This window comes from Gavialis gangeticus, unplaced genomic scaffold, assembly GCF_001723915.1.
Source record: "Gavialis gangeticus isolate Ggan-Ray unplaced genomic scaffold, GavGan_comp1, whole genome shotgun sequence".
Lineage (NCBI taxonomy): Eukaryota > Metazoa > Chordata > Crocodylia > Gavialidae > Gavialis > Gavialis gangeticus.
In genome coordinates, this window is record NW_017728996.1 from 14896550 (window position 1) to 14911076 (window position 14527).

General features: G+C 50.7%; 1 protein-coding gene across 1 annotated transcript in view; it reads right to left on the reverse strand.

The window, feature by feature from the left end:
• The window catches only part of SV2B (synaptic vesicle glycoprotein 2B), a 127001-nt gene extending 112871 nt beyond the window's left edge, over positions 1 to 14130 (reverse strand). Inside the window, exon 1 of the mRNA XM_019504046.1 lies at positions 13887 to 14130. The gene's annotated coding sequence lies outside the window, so the exon portion shown is untranslated. The remainder of the gene's footprint in view (positions 1 to 13886) is intronic.
• Between the last annotated feature and the right edge of the window lie 397 nt (positions 14131 to 14527).

Below are 14527 nucleotides of genomic sequence, written 5' to 3' on the forward strand. Positions count from 1 at the left end.
CGCCCCCCCCCCCCCCCCCCCCCCCCCCCCGGCGGGTGGCAAGGGGGGGGGGGGGGGGGCGCAAGGCCACCAGCTCTGGTCTCGGCCCTCCCCTCCCCACTTTCATCATTGCTGCATGGGACGAGGTGACAGCAGTGGGGGAAGGAGCAGGCCCCACGCAGGTTGGGGGAATAGCGGGCACTCCACAGCTGGGGCAGTGCGGGGAGGGGAGGAGTGGGCCCGGGGCCCACATAGGGGACGAGGACCAAGCCCGAGCTGGGGGAGAAGCCGTGGCAGGGGGAGCAGTGGGCCTGGGCCAACCCGGCAGCAGAGGGGGAATGGGAGGAGTGTGCTTGGGGTGGAGTGGGCCCGTGTCCAAGGGGAAGAAGAGGCTTGCTCCCCCAGCCGCTGCTGCATGAGGCTGGGCCCACTGCTCCCCCCCAATGCCACGGTAGGCCAGCTTCTCCCCGGCTTAGGCTCCGGTTTCCTCACCCGCTAGGACCTGGGCCTACTCCTCCCCAACCCCACTCCTCCCCATCATCAGCTGCTGCGGTGGAAAGGGGGGGAATGGGCCCAGACTCCAAGCAGCAGGAGGTAAAGGGGAAGCCGTCCTGGATGGGAAGGGGCTCGGGGCTCCATCCTTACTTGCTCCCCGCTCCCCCTCAGTCCTGATGGGCAATTAGCTAGTTCCATAATAATCATTTAACCCTATAATTACCCAATTACTACATTCTTCCCGTCTTAATTTACAACCTGGACATAATCTTTCAAATCTCTGGCTGGATAATGCCGCTCCTAAAGAACAGGCTTCCCCTCTGGCTGGGGGAGTATGTGTCTGTCTCTAGCATCACTGCCCTCTGGACCAGGAGAGGTTGGGGGCAATTCCACATTACTGGGCTCAGAATTGTTACTCATTCTTGGTCATTCGACCCAATTCCGGGTTCTCCGAAAATCCCTCCTCCTCAGGCAATGGCTCCAGTCCCTAAGGTAGTTGGTTCGTAAGTGGATGTGGTCCTGATGTTGTCTCACCATTTAGCCATTACCAAATCCAATTTTAAAAGATAAGGGTCCTATTTGTTCTTGGATCCTGCCTGCAATCCAAGTAGGTTGGCAGGTACTGACATTTTTTGTATAGACAGGATCACCTCCCCCCCCCAACACCCTCGCTTTAGTGTGACAGTCACAGTTGTGTTTTTGAGGGTCTGTTTTTTCTGCACTTCTTCCTCCATACTGGGATACAGTAAATCCAAATGAGTCCTGATCCTCTTCCCCATTAATGGCTGGGCTGGGCTGTGTGAAGCTTCAGTCTCTGATTCAATTTGGCAGAGATTCAGCCCAATTCTCTGAATCCAAATCAAATCAGGCTTGTGCAGAGCCCCCCATGCAGCGCAAGACAGTGAGGGGGCAGCAGGGATCACCCCCCATCTGGCAGCACCCAGTGAGTGGAGGCTTTTTTCCCCCAAAGTGCTGGGGTGGGCGGACCAGCCATTGCTGGGACTGGGAGAGCGGGCAGGGGATGGGGCCTGTGTGATTTTGTAGTGCAACAATTTGGAGATTCGGCTTATTCAGCAGGAGCCAAATCAGATTAGGCCGAATCAATTTGGGACACTGATTTGAATCACCGAATCGAATCACTGTCCCCCGAATCGGCTGAATCCAAGTCCAAAGCGAATACTAGCTGCTTCGCACAGGCCTAATAATAAGGACTAACATTTTAACTCTATAATTGCTCAATTCCTACAACCTTGCTGTCATATTTATATTTAATCACATTCAGAGGAACTTTTTACAGGGCTTGTGCTCTGTGAAGCATTTGGGCACCTGCTTTGGACACTCAGGCAACAAAGGGGACTTTCAAAGCTAAATGTAGGCCATGCTTATGCTCTGAAAAATCTGCCATCTGACTGCCCAAGCTGCCTAGCTATTCACAAGCTCAGCTGGGGCCCAACTATTGGGCTCTTACTGCTGTTAGACATTATGGGCATTTATACACATGCTCCTGGAGTCGGGGGGGGGCTTTAATTAGAGTGGCTCTGAAAGCCATTCTAATTAAAGCGCCCAGAGTATCTCATGTATCAGCATCCCTGAACTTAATAATGACAGTGGGGGGCGCTTTAACTAACGCTCATCAAATGAGCTATAGTTAAAGCACCCCACCGCAATTTTTAAGTGCTGGGACACTGATACACGAAATGCTGGATTCTGCTGGAGCGTGGTAATTACTATGCTTCAGCAGACTCATGGATAGGCATCCTACATTCCCTGGGCAATACTCTCCCTGATCTAAAGGTTTACAGCATCTCCCCCTGTCTGAGTAGCACAAGGAACTTTGGTAACCTTCCTAGGGGCTCAGTTGTGGCCTGATAGAAGACAGTACCAAGACTTCTCCAGCACATGCATTGATAGAAAAGCCTCAGAAAGGGACAGTAGAGAGAGGGAATTGGTCACATCTCCCATATTCTGCGAGATTTTGCACTCTTCAAAAGCAAGAGACATCCAGGGAGCTGACATGGCTGGAGTTCACTGCACTCAAGTTGCCTGAATGCTCAGTGGCTGCTGAGATTTTTAAAAGCCCCCCAGCACACAACCTAAGTTCTCAGCACTGCCCACTATTTATTTAGCATATGTGATTTTGGCATATTGTTTCAGCCATTTTAAGGCAAGGTCATCACCGATGTGAAGAGCTTGCAGGCCATCAGGTAGCACGGCAAATGAACATGAGTCAGCCATGTGGGACATGATGTGAACTTTTCCACAAGGGCATTTGTTGTCATTGCGAAGACCCCGTTGGTCCAGGTCTGAGGCACAGTGACCCTGTGCAGTTAGAAAATGGTTGAGAAGTGCCCAATAGTGTTGTGGCCAGTTAAATCCTGGTTGACTGACTGAAGGGTCAGAGATGATGTGGTGATTGATTGGTGCTTGTGCTAACCATTCTTCATGCCATCAAGTTAGGAAAAGTCAAAAGATTTGGAAAGGGTGGACCATATTGGGTATCTTGAGGGGAGCCGAACTAATGGTGGGTGGAATACGTCCCAGGGCACTGGCAGCATAGGGTTATCATGGAGTCTGGGTAGTAAATTTACTTCAGTATTTGTGCAGCGGAGAGGAGGGCGAGCGATGTTACCGAGGGCTGGTAACCATGGGAGTGGAGTGGGCACAAGCTGAGAATATTAGGCTACATAATATTAGAAATGCCCTGCAGTGGGCCACATCAAAGCAGGCTATTTTTCAGACATCACTGGATTTGAGGCAGGTGGAGGTGATGGGAGAGATGGCAATGAGACAGTGAGGACAGAGGAACTTTAGGTGCACGCCACAATGCTCTCCTCCCCTCCCAGGGATTGGGCCTGCTGGGCAAAAACCTTGGAAACCTTGGGGCCTGCGCTGTTCAATTTCTTCATCAGCGATCTGGATGAAGGGGTGGAAAGTAACCTGTTTAAATTCGCTGATGACACCAAAATCTGGGGGGAGGTGAGCACGCTAGCAGGGAGCGAGAGATTGCAGAGGGATCTGGATAGGTTACAGGGGTGGGCTAACAGGAACAGGATGCGTTTTAACACGGACAAGTGCAGGGTGCTGCACTTGGGCAGTAGGAACCAGCAGCACACTTATACAATGGGGAACTCCTTACTCGAGAGCACGGAGGCAGAAAGGGATCTTGGAGTCATTATTGACTCCAAGATGAACATGGGCCGACAATGCGAGGTCATGGTTGGCAGGGCTAACCGGACCTTGTCGTGCATCCACAGGTGCATCTCGAGTAGAGCCAAGGAGGTGATCCTCCCCCTCTATGCGACGCTGGTCAGGCCACAGCTGGAGTATTGTGTCCAGTTCTGTGCGCCCCATTTCAAGAGGGATGTGGACAACATGGAGAGGGTCCAGAGGAGGGCCACCCGCATGATCCAGGGACAACAGGGCAGACCCTACAGTGAGAGACTGCGGGACCTGAACCTATTCAGCCTCCACAAGAGAAGGCTGAGGGGGGACCTGGTGACCGTCTATAAACTCACTAGGGGGGACCAGAAGGGTTTGGGGGAGACGCTGTTTCCCCTAGCGCCCGCTGGCATAACAAGGAGTAATGGGCACAAGTTGATGGAGAGGAGGTATAGATTGGACATCCGCAAAAACTACTTCACAGTTAGGGCGGCTAGGAGCTGGAACCAACTTCCAAGGGAAGTGGTGCTGGCCCCTACCCTGGGGGTCTTTAAGAAGAGGCTGGATGCCCACCTAGCTGGACTCGTTTGAGTCCCATTTCTCTTTTTGGGGTTTTTGTTGTTCTCCCGCCCTGGCGGGGGGTCGGGCTAGAAGATCTACTAGGTCCCTTCCGACCCTTAATCTATGAATCTATGAATCTATGAATCTATGAAAGCCCCCGAGCCAACTGGGACCCGAGGCCATGGGCTCAGGTCATAGATTGGGTGAGGCGGTTGGGAAAGGGCAAGGTCAAGGTGTAGGATCCATGACACGATCTGGGGGATTTTGCCACCACAGCCACAGCCATCTTCCTGGTGCCTCATATAGCCAGTATGTCCATGCTGTAGACACCCTTTTTGTTTCTACAGGCTGAAATGTTTTCCCGCGGACCCCTCTGCCGTCTCCAGCGCCCCATAGCCGTGGCAAAGACCGGCTGCCTTCTCAGAGATCTGGCTGGAGTCAGAAGTGTCCTCATGTCCTTCAGAAAGGTGTTGAGGGCAGTGGTGAGCCTGGCTGGGAGACAGGAGGATGCCGGCTCCACTGGATCCCTTTCTCTGTTCCCACCTGCAGCTCCAGCCACAAGCGAGTCTTTTCCCCTCCGTGCCAATGCCTCTGTGAGGTTGAAGCAGATTCTCTGAGGGAAATGTCTCGGAGGCTCGGCCTGCCTATCCGGCATCTCCTTTCCTGGAGTGGTCTAGCGCTGCACACCCTGAGCCGGGCCAGGTGCTCTACTGCAGCCTTTCATGATGTTGCCCCCTCATTTTTAAGCACTTCCAGTGGCCCATCCCTGGAAACCCCAACAGGAGCGTCCCAGCCCTTTCCACCTCTTCTGACCTCTGCTGGCCACTATGCTGATCCTAACCCTCCTCCCCTTCACTAACCCTCTAAACCCTCAGAAATTCCCCTCTTTCTGCCTCCATCTCCATCCCTCACCATCTCTCTGTTTCCGTGGCGTGTGTTGCAGACAGGCGCGTGTGGTGTGTAGTGTGAGTCTGATGGGGGGGATTTTTAATCCCTGTGCACAGACAGCAGAGCAGCCAGTGAGCAGGGGCTCGGCTCCAGCCCTGCCCCTCCTGGGCTTTGAGTATCCTTGCAACATCAAAGGGGTCCCGCTGAGTATACAGGTTGGACCTCTCGCCTGCACCCACTCTCACCACCCTGACACACTCACACCCCTCGCTTCTCAGTCAGCCTGGCTGTGCCCAGTCCCCTGTGCACCCAAGTCCAACCAGAGCCTTTATATTAGCATGCAAAAGACCATTTGCACCTGCCCAAGTGAGCAAAGACAAGGCCCATCCCACCATGCCAGGCCCAGGTTGCCTGCATACAGCCTCCTTTCCGGAGTTCAGCTTTCAAGCAAAGACAACCTTTCAATATTTAATCAGCGGCTCAGCCTTAAGTGGAATGCATCAGCTACCAGCTGCCTTGTGCTGCGTAGGTGGGGAAGGGAGAGAGAGAGAGAGAGAGTGGCCCTTTCCTTCCGTGTCCCTCACAAATCCTCTCCCTCTGCATTGAGCCTGCCTTCGTTTGCACACCTGCCGTGGCGGACTGCGGCACAGGAGCTGTGTGCTCAGCAAGGAAGGCTTCTTTGAAGCAGCCTCGTTTCTGATCCCCAGCTGGTCCCAGCCAGTGAGCTGCCTGCCTTCCAGGTGTAAATCTAACTTCCTTCCCTTCTGGTGGCTGGGAAATCTGCTGTGTTCAGCACTCATAAATCACGAAAGGCCAGAGCTCAGCCTCCTTCTCCCTCTGTGTGTAGTGCAGTCTGGCTGGGAGCCCAGGCTCCACAAATGCCAGACACCCTGGTTCCCAGACTGTGGAGGCAGCTGTAGCCCTTTACCAGTCTTCCCTCTGTTCACTGTCATGTTCTTGGTCTACATGAGCCAAGAGAGCCCACCAGGGCTGAGCTCAGGGTGAAATCCTCTTCCCTACCCCAGACTATGGAGTATGAATGACCCTCTTGAGACTAGCCTCCTGCATGGCCTCAACGGGCAGTGGCTGCGGGATCTGCGCAGCAGCAGAACTATTGCATCCACCTTGCGCCCACACTCGTAAGGGATCCACTGTGGAGCTGTGCCCTGAGACAGTGTTTCTGAACCTTTTTTGTATTGGGACCCATTTGTAAACATTGATGGCCAGTCCCGACCCAGTACCCCTCACTCCTGACCTGCTGCCCGCAACCCCCAGCCCCCCAGTGTGTGTGTGTGTGTGGGGGGGGCATGGAGGACCCCAGGCAGCCCCTTGCAGACTTGAACTCTGACAGCTTGCCCTGAACAAACCCTGGTTTCCCACATTTTTCTCCTTTAAAGGAAAACCCATTTTTACAGTTTGTTCACAACCCTTTCATATATTCTTACAACCCGCTTTTGGATCATGACCCACGGGCTGAGAAACACTGCTCTGAGATGCACAGAGGGTGAACCACTCCATCACATACCCTGCTCTGCAGAGCCACGTCTGAGATCCTCCCTACCTATGGAAGGGGGTGTAAGATCTGGTTACAAGACTTTGCTGCCCACCGTTGCTCATGCAGCCATGTGCTAATATACAGGGAGAGGGACAGGGGTGTGGAGGCAGTCTGGTGGAAAAGCAATGAAGATGTTCCTTCTGGCTGCTGCACAGGCATGGACTGAGGGGCTTGCATCCACTCTGGGACAAAGGAAACGTTGTTGCCTGCAGCCCAGGGCTTCTGAAGATAGTGGTGGGAGGGGAATGCTTTGTGAGTGCTGCCATCCTAGCTGATGCCCTGGGAGTTGGCCCAGAGAATTCAAGAACTATAAGCATGAGATGCTACAAATCAGAGCTCTCCAGCAGGGGCTTATAGATTCATAGATGTAGGGTCAGAAGGGACCTTGCAGATCAGCAAGTCTGACCCCCTGCCCTGGGCAGGAGAGAAAACCAGGCTCAAATGACCCCAGCCAGGTAGACATCAAGCCTCCTCTTAAACACCCCCAGGGTAGGAGCCTGCACCACTTCCCTTGGAAGTTGGTTCCAGATCCTAGCTGCCCTGACTGGGAAGTAGCGCCTCCTGATGTCTAGTCTAAACCTACTCTCTAACAACTTGTGGCCATTATTCCTTGTTACCCCGGGGGCTGCTAGGGGGAACAAGGTCTCTCCCAAACCCTGCTGGTCCCCACTAGTGAGTTTATAGATGGCCACAAGGTCCCCTCTCAGCCTTCTCTTGTGAAGGCTGAACAGGTTCAGGTCCCGTAGCCTATCTTCGTGGGGCCTGCCCTGTTGTCCCCGGATCATGCGGGTAGCCCTCCTCTGGACCCTCTCCATGTTGTCCACATCCCTCCTGAAGTGCGGCGCCCAGAACTGGACACAGTACTCCAGCTGCGGCCTGACCAGTGTCACATAGAGGAGGAGGATCACCTCCTTGTCCCTGCTAGAGATGCATCTGTGGATGCACAACAAGGTGTGGTTAGCCCTGCCAACCATGACCTCGTATTGTCGGCCCATGTTCATCTTAGAGTCAATAATGACTCCAAGATCTCTTTCTGCCACCGTGCTCTTGAGAAGGCAGTTTCCCAGCTTATAAGTGCGCTGCTGGTTACTACTGCCCAAGTGCAGCACCCTGCACTTGTCTGTATTGAAACCCATCCTATTTTCTTTAGCCCACCCCTGCAACCTTTTCAGGTCCTGCTGTAATCTGTCCTTCCCTACTAGCGTGCCCACCTCACCCCAAATCTTGGTATCATCAGCAAATTTAAACAGGTTGCTTTTCACCCCATCGTCCAAATCACTAATAAAGAAATTGAACAGCGCGGGACCAAGGACTGAGCCCGGGGGGACTCCACTGCCCACTTCCCCCCAGGTCAAAAAAGACCCATCCACCACCACCCTCTGAGTGCGACTCTTCAGCCAATTTGCAATCCATCTGACTGTGTAGGCATCAATGCCACAGTCACCTAGTTTTTTGATGAGAATGGGGTGGGAGACAGTGTCAAAGGCCTTGCTGAAATCCAGAAAGACTATGTCCACTGTGGCATCTGCGTCCAGTGCTTTTGTGACCTGATCGTAGAAGGCTATCAGGTTGGTCTGACAAGACCTGCCCCTAATGAAACCATGCTGGTTGCCCTTGAGCATCATCCCTGCTGCAGCAAAAAATAGGGACCTCTTCCCTCTTTAAGGAAGACTTGTTTTAAAATGAAATAATATGTAGCATCTCACTGAACAGCCCTGCTTCAGCTAATGTGTCCCTAACTCCAGCTTTCAGGGAAGATGGAAAAAATAGACCTAATGATCTCTGGTCAGCTGGGCCCCCCCAGGCATTTTTTGTAGGAGCCCCAGGGTCTTGGCCAAACATCCACCTGCTTTATGGCTTGTGGAGTGCAGGGAGGGCCTGACCAAATGCTTCCTATTGCACTGAGTATCTATTATGCCTTCGCCTATGATAGGAGGAGATTGGACTCCATGACCCAGCTAGTCCATCCCAGCCCCATGCTCATGACATTCTTCCCTCATTTCTCCCTTCAGATTTGACTGGCTGTAGGTTTCTGTCTTCCTCTCTCATTATCGGGTAGATCCCCAGATCAGGGTATCTGCTGGAGCAGTTCACCCTTTGTGTGTCTCTGGGCACAGCTCCACAGTGGATCCCTTAAGAGTGTGGGCGTGAGGTGGATCCAATAGTTCTGCTGCTGCACAGATCCCACAGCCACTGCCCCTTGAGGAGGTAGCTTTGCAGGAGGGTAGTCTGATCCCCATCATCCCCTCTTTCACTACCCCCGTGGTAGCTGCAGTCCTAGATGGAGATGGAAAGGTTGGGATTCTTAAAACAGAAAGACTCCGTCTGAATAGCATTGTAAATAATTAATTATAACACTTGCTAAATATTCTTACATCCAATTGTTGAGAAGCTGGGAAAGTACAAGGACATATCCATACAAATAGCAATAAATAAATGCTAATGAGCTGCTCCAGTTTGCATACCCGAGAAGGCAAGAGGGATGGGATGGAGAGGGTGACATGAGACTCTAAAGGACTCTCCATAGTCAACAGAAAAACCAATTTCTGCCAACGGTGAGAGTGGGGCTTATGCAAATACCTGGCCCCTGGGAAATGGATGGCACACCGCTTTCACCCAGGCACCAAACAGCCTTCCCACAGTGACAACTTTCAGACCCAGTCAACCTGCAGGTCTGTAACTCGAAAGGAAAAGGCTCCACATCTGCTGCCCAGCTTTCTGAAAGCCTTGACAAATGGGCAGATTCAGCTTCATATCAGGAGGGGAAATCACTGGGATTTCTCTGGCTGTGCTAGCACATCAGTCATTAAATACTGGGTTTCAGAATAAGCCCAATTAAAATACATTAGATTCCTGACATGAGATGTTCCAATTGAAGATGAATGTAGGACCAGTGCAGCTGGGCTCCCAGCATACATCCAGAGACAAATACATCATGCTCAACAAAGACCTGGGCCTCGGTGATGCCAAGAGGGTCCAATTTCCAAAAATACCGGGATCTGCTAATGACCTGCCGCCAACAGAGAGTGCCGAAAAAGTCTGACCTGGCAGGACTCCAGGAACCTACCGCAAAGCAGACCTAAAGCCATTACCTCACCCCCCAGATGACAGCAGGGAGACTCCATCACACTGAAATATTTGGGAGCCAGAAAGAAAAACATATATGTTCCCACCCCCTCCCTGCCTGAAAAAAGGAAGGGGCTGCTGTCATGCTGGCTCACTAAGCCTGTGCTCTGTCCTTAGATGGATGCAGCTGTCAGCAAAGTCAGGGGCAGTTATGTCCCTGCAGCTGGGCGGGGAAGCCACCTTGTTTTCTTTTTTCCTTCCTCCCTGCTGTTTCCACTCACTCCCTTCTCCCTGAAATATAGAAAATGTTGTTCTGAACTGACGCTCATGAGAGCAACTGCAGAAGTTATCAACTGTCATCTTCCATCCCACCAGAACGGGGAGAAGAAAAACTGATCTAGTGCAACTCAACACCCAGAGTTCAGGGACGCCGGTCGAAGGAGCCGGTGGATCAGAAGGATCAGAAGGAAAGAGCACTCTGATGACCCTGCAAGGAGAAGAGTCCCACATCCCAAGGCTTTGCTCTGTACCAAGCAGGCAGCTGCTGTGTTTTACAGACCAGCAGCTTGCTCTTCTCTAATGAGACCATTACAAATACTGTACTGCACAGTGCTTTTCACCTCTGGTACCTTATTTTATACACCATGCACCAGATTGCTTCTTCTGATTTAAAGACAAGACAGGAAGGCATGTGTGTGTGTGTGTGTGTGTGTGTGTGTGTGTTTTGCAGCTACAGAGACAGCTTAGCTGAATACTGGTCTTCACCAAGCCGCACACCATCACTAGTTAGTTAGATGTATTAATAGGTTTGCAGTAAATCATATGTAGTGTCTGCAGCCAGGTGACATGGTGACACTTCATTTTTTCTGCATTGTACCTTGACATTCCTGAGGGTTAGTCCTCTGCACAGGAACTGCAGGCACTTTGTTCTCCTAGCTGCTGCAGTATGTGACACAGGAGGTACATGGCATGCACACTGCTTTCTGGTGGAGACACCTTTTGTTCTCTCCTGTTGCTTCCCCTCGATATAAACAGTAAAGTCGGTGTAAGGTGACAGGGAATGGTTAGCTAGAAAAACCCAGCAAGGCCAAAAAACCCAGCAAGGCCACATACTGTTCCTTTCTGTTCTCCACTGGGATTGCATGACTGACTCTTTCATTTCATATTGTGTCCTTCTTTCCTTCCACTGCGCTGGCATTCAGTCTGCGTTTGCCTCATGTTGGAGTGTAAGCTTTATAGGGCAGGGGCTTTCTGTTTGTCCTGTGTTTGTACAGCACCTAGCACAATGGTCTCTGTGTGGGGACCCCTAGACACTTCTTCAGTACTCACAGCAAATAATAATGCTAATGTCGTTCTCCAACTGGGCCAGCCTGTTCCACAAGAGTGGTCTGAGCCTGTACTGCTTAAGGGGGCAAAACTAACACTGAAGGCAGTAAAAATAGGGTCACTTCATGGCCTAGACCATGCTCTTTGTTTAAAGGGAATTCTTACATGGAGACAAGACTGAAGAAGGAGGATGCTTATATGAAAAACAATGAGGGCCTTCCTCTGGCCATAAAGTCCTGACTCCTCTGCTTTGGTGTATTTTTCTAGGCCTTCCTCTTTTCACCGTTTGCAGCCCAAGCTCCTCTTCACCCCCGAGCCCAACTCGAGCAGTCCCAGTCCTGTCCCCGCAGTGTTGCCCCCCGCCATCATCGATGGGATAACAGAATCGTGACTGTGCTGGAGGAAAGAACAGGCTGAGCAGATGGGCTGTGAGGGAGGAAGTCCTCATATAAAACACAAATAGCTGCTGATAATTTAGCAGATGTGCCCAGACAAATGAGGAGAGACAGGCAGGAGGTGATTAGATTTATACCAAAGTCAAATAGAAGTAGAAGTTTTCCTTGCTGTGAAAGTTGTTTACAGCTTCGCTGGTCCCACAACATGATGTGATACAGGTCCCCTGGCACCCGTGCACAAAATGACAGACCTTCATCTGTCTGGCCATGTACTCTGCGGAGCTCTTCACTCAGGACACCATGTTCTCATGGAGCCAAGTTTCTCAGTGACAGCCTGTGTGGGTTTTATTACAGTCTCTGATCACACTGGGTAGATATTTCATAAGGGAATAATCCATCCATTATGACCCATTTGGCTGTAATGAGGCACTAACCTCTAAACATGAGTCATGACATTCATAGGATCTTCAGCATATACAGTTTGGTTGCTATCGGTAGAGAAGAGCACAAGCAGCACTTCCTAAAATCAGCATTGGCAAGGGATGTTCTTGGGGATGCTACAAATTTGTCGACATTAACCCTACAGTGGCATTCACGTGACTGGCACTGTAGAAAACACCAGACCCCAACGAGTTACGGTCAGTCTGGGCCCAGAATTTCAGTTCTGTGGCCTGTATCAAACAGATCACCACTAGGGAGGTTTCCACGATCGCCTTTTCTCTGTCACGTATGAAGATTCCTGGGCGTTTTTTATTAAGCGCCATTCTCTTGCTTTGTGGCATTGCCAACCCAAGCACTGCAGTATTTGGGCGAGTGGGGAACCGGGAACTGAAATCAGCCAGGAAAACTGGCTTAACCCATCTCTTTTCAAATCCAAACGGAGAAATTCAAAAAGGAAACAAATGCACAACTGAAAATAAAACAAATACTTGGATGTACCCGTTCCTTTCATTCTTGTAACCTAACTCAGAGGCTAAATTAATTTGTAGAAACTTAGGATGTCTAATGGCGTGTTTCTAACAGCACATGCCGAAGAAAAACCTATGTGGACTTTTATTAAAGAAAATGAGCATTGCTCATTCTGAGGTATTATCTCAGCTCTTTTGATCATGTTATAAGATGGAATAATCAAAGACGCCGGCAGACCCAGTCTAGAAGGATTTCACTGCATCTGAAGAGCCAGGGCAGTCTCCTGCTATCAGTTCAGGTCTTGGGCTTGTACTATTTTCACTTCTGCCTTTGATCCAAAGATGTTACTCTGAAACGTGTTTGAAACAAAGGGATCATCAAGATGATGTCTACAAGACATGGGTCTTAGGAGTTAATGTAATATCTACCAGCGCCAGAAACTCCAGGGGGACACTTTATAGTTAACAATTGGACCTGAGTGGAGCGGGGGAAGCATTGCTTTCTGGTCACTGAATTCTTGGAGACTTCTTGGTCAGAAGAATGGGTTGTGGTGGATGAAATGTCTTGGTGCATATATGTTTTATGAGGGAGCCAGTTTTTGCCAAGAAACCCATTATAACATTTCCCCCAGTCAGATCTCTTGAAACCCTGCCTGCTAAACTCGTAAGCACCAAGAAAACCTTGAAACCACCAAACCAAATGTTTTTTACAGATCTGTCTCCCAGGAAGGTCTCCAGAACTACTAGATCGATGCAGCAATTAGATCATTTTCAAGACTGGGTCCAGGGCTGCTGAGAAGGTCAGTGCTTCGGAGCCGTCAGCAGAAGCATGGCAGGTTCATCGTTGTACTTCTTGCTTGCTGTCTGGCACTAGAGGCACCTTATGGAAAGACCTTTGCAGACTCAGCACAGCTAGGCTGCTAAAGCTGCCATTAGGTTTAACAGTCACTGTTCCTGTTTAGAAGAACAAGGCCAAATTCATCCCGTATGTAATTGCTTTGTCATTACTGGAGTCATAAAAGGAACAAAGCTGACTGTGTTGTGAACCAACTCAACAGCCCTATGAATTCAACCAGCTCACTGCCCTCAGATTCAAAAGCAGCAGGCATTTGGGACACACAATCTCTCCTGTTTCAGATCTGCAGATGGTTTGACTCCAGTTGCACTTTTCCAAACAGTTTGTCATCGTTGCCTGAAAGTATTTCCTTGCTTCTCCTGGTGTGCTAGATACAAGCCATTCTGGAGCCGCCCCCCCCCCCGGGTCCAGAAAATAAGTCATTTAGACTTTAATTCTGGCCACATCTGCTAGCTACAACCTTTCTGCTTGCCCAAGTACTTTCACTACTTTCCTCGCTGTCTGATTGGAAGCACCACACACCTGGAACTAGTAATTAAATAAATTGCTCTGATGAACACTTGCCACCGGGCAGGCTTTGGTATAAACACAACTGATTTCATCAGGCTTCCTTCTCTTTCTCAGCTTTCCCCTCTCTCTGCCTTTTAGCTGTGTCACTCTTGCCCAGAAAGGGAACCAAATGGAAAAGGATCTCTTACCAGAACTAAGAAATAATTCATCCCAGAATCGCCAGCCAGTCGCCAGTCACTGTCCCTCTTTGCAATCCCTCTGGAGCTGTCCCTGAAAGGATCGCCTTTGCCGCTAGGATGCCACAAGCTGGAGATTAGAAGTAAATGCTCGGCAAGCCAAGCTGATCATCCCATTGCAAATGCACCCAGGTACTGAAGCGCCAGCAATGGAAGAGTCCGTCCGCCTGCAGAAAACACACACACGCACGCACGCACACACGCCAATAACAAAGCAGTAGGAGCCCAGGAGGCTGCAGGCAGAGGGGGAGAGCAGATGGAAGGGGGGTGGGGAGCCCGGCAGCGAGAGATGCTAACGTGACAGATGTGTTGACTTGAACTTAAACAGGAAATTGATAATGCTCAGCATAGGGGGGAAAGACAATAGCTGATATTAAAGGCAGGGGCTGGTTGTACTAAGTGACCTTTTCTTCCTTCTCTCTCTATTACTTTGTTCTATCCCGGCTTGTGCTTTAATTCTAGCTCGAGCGCGCGCGCGCACACACACACACACACACACACACACGGAAAAGCAATAACAGGCTGCACTGACTCTACCTCTCTGTCTGAGCAAAGCAAGGGCTGACAATGCCAGGTCTCAGAGGAGCGTTAAA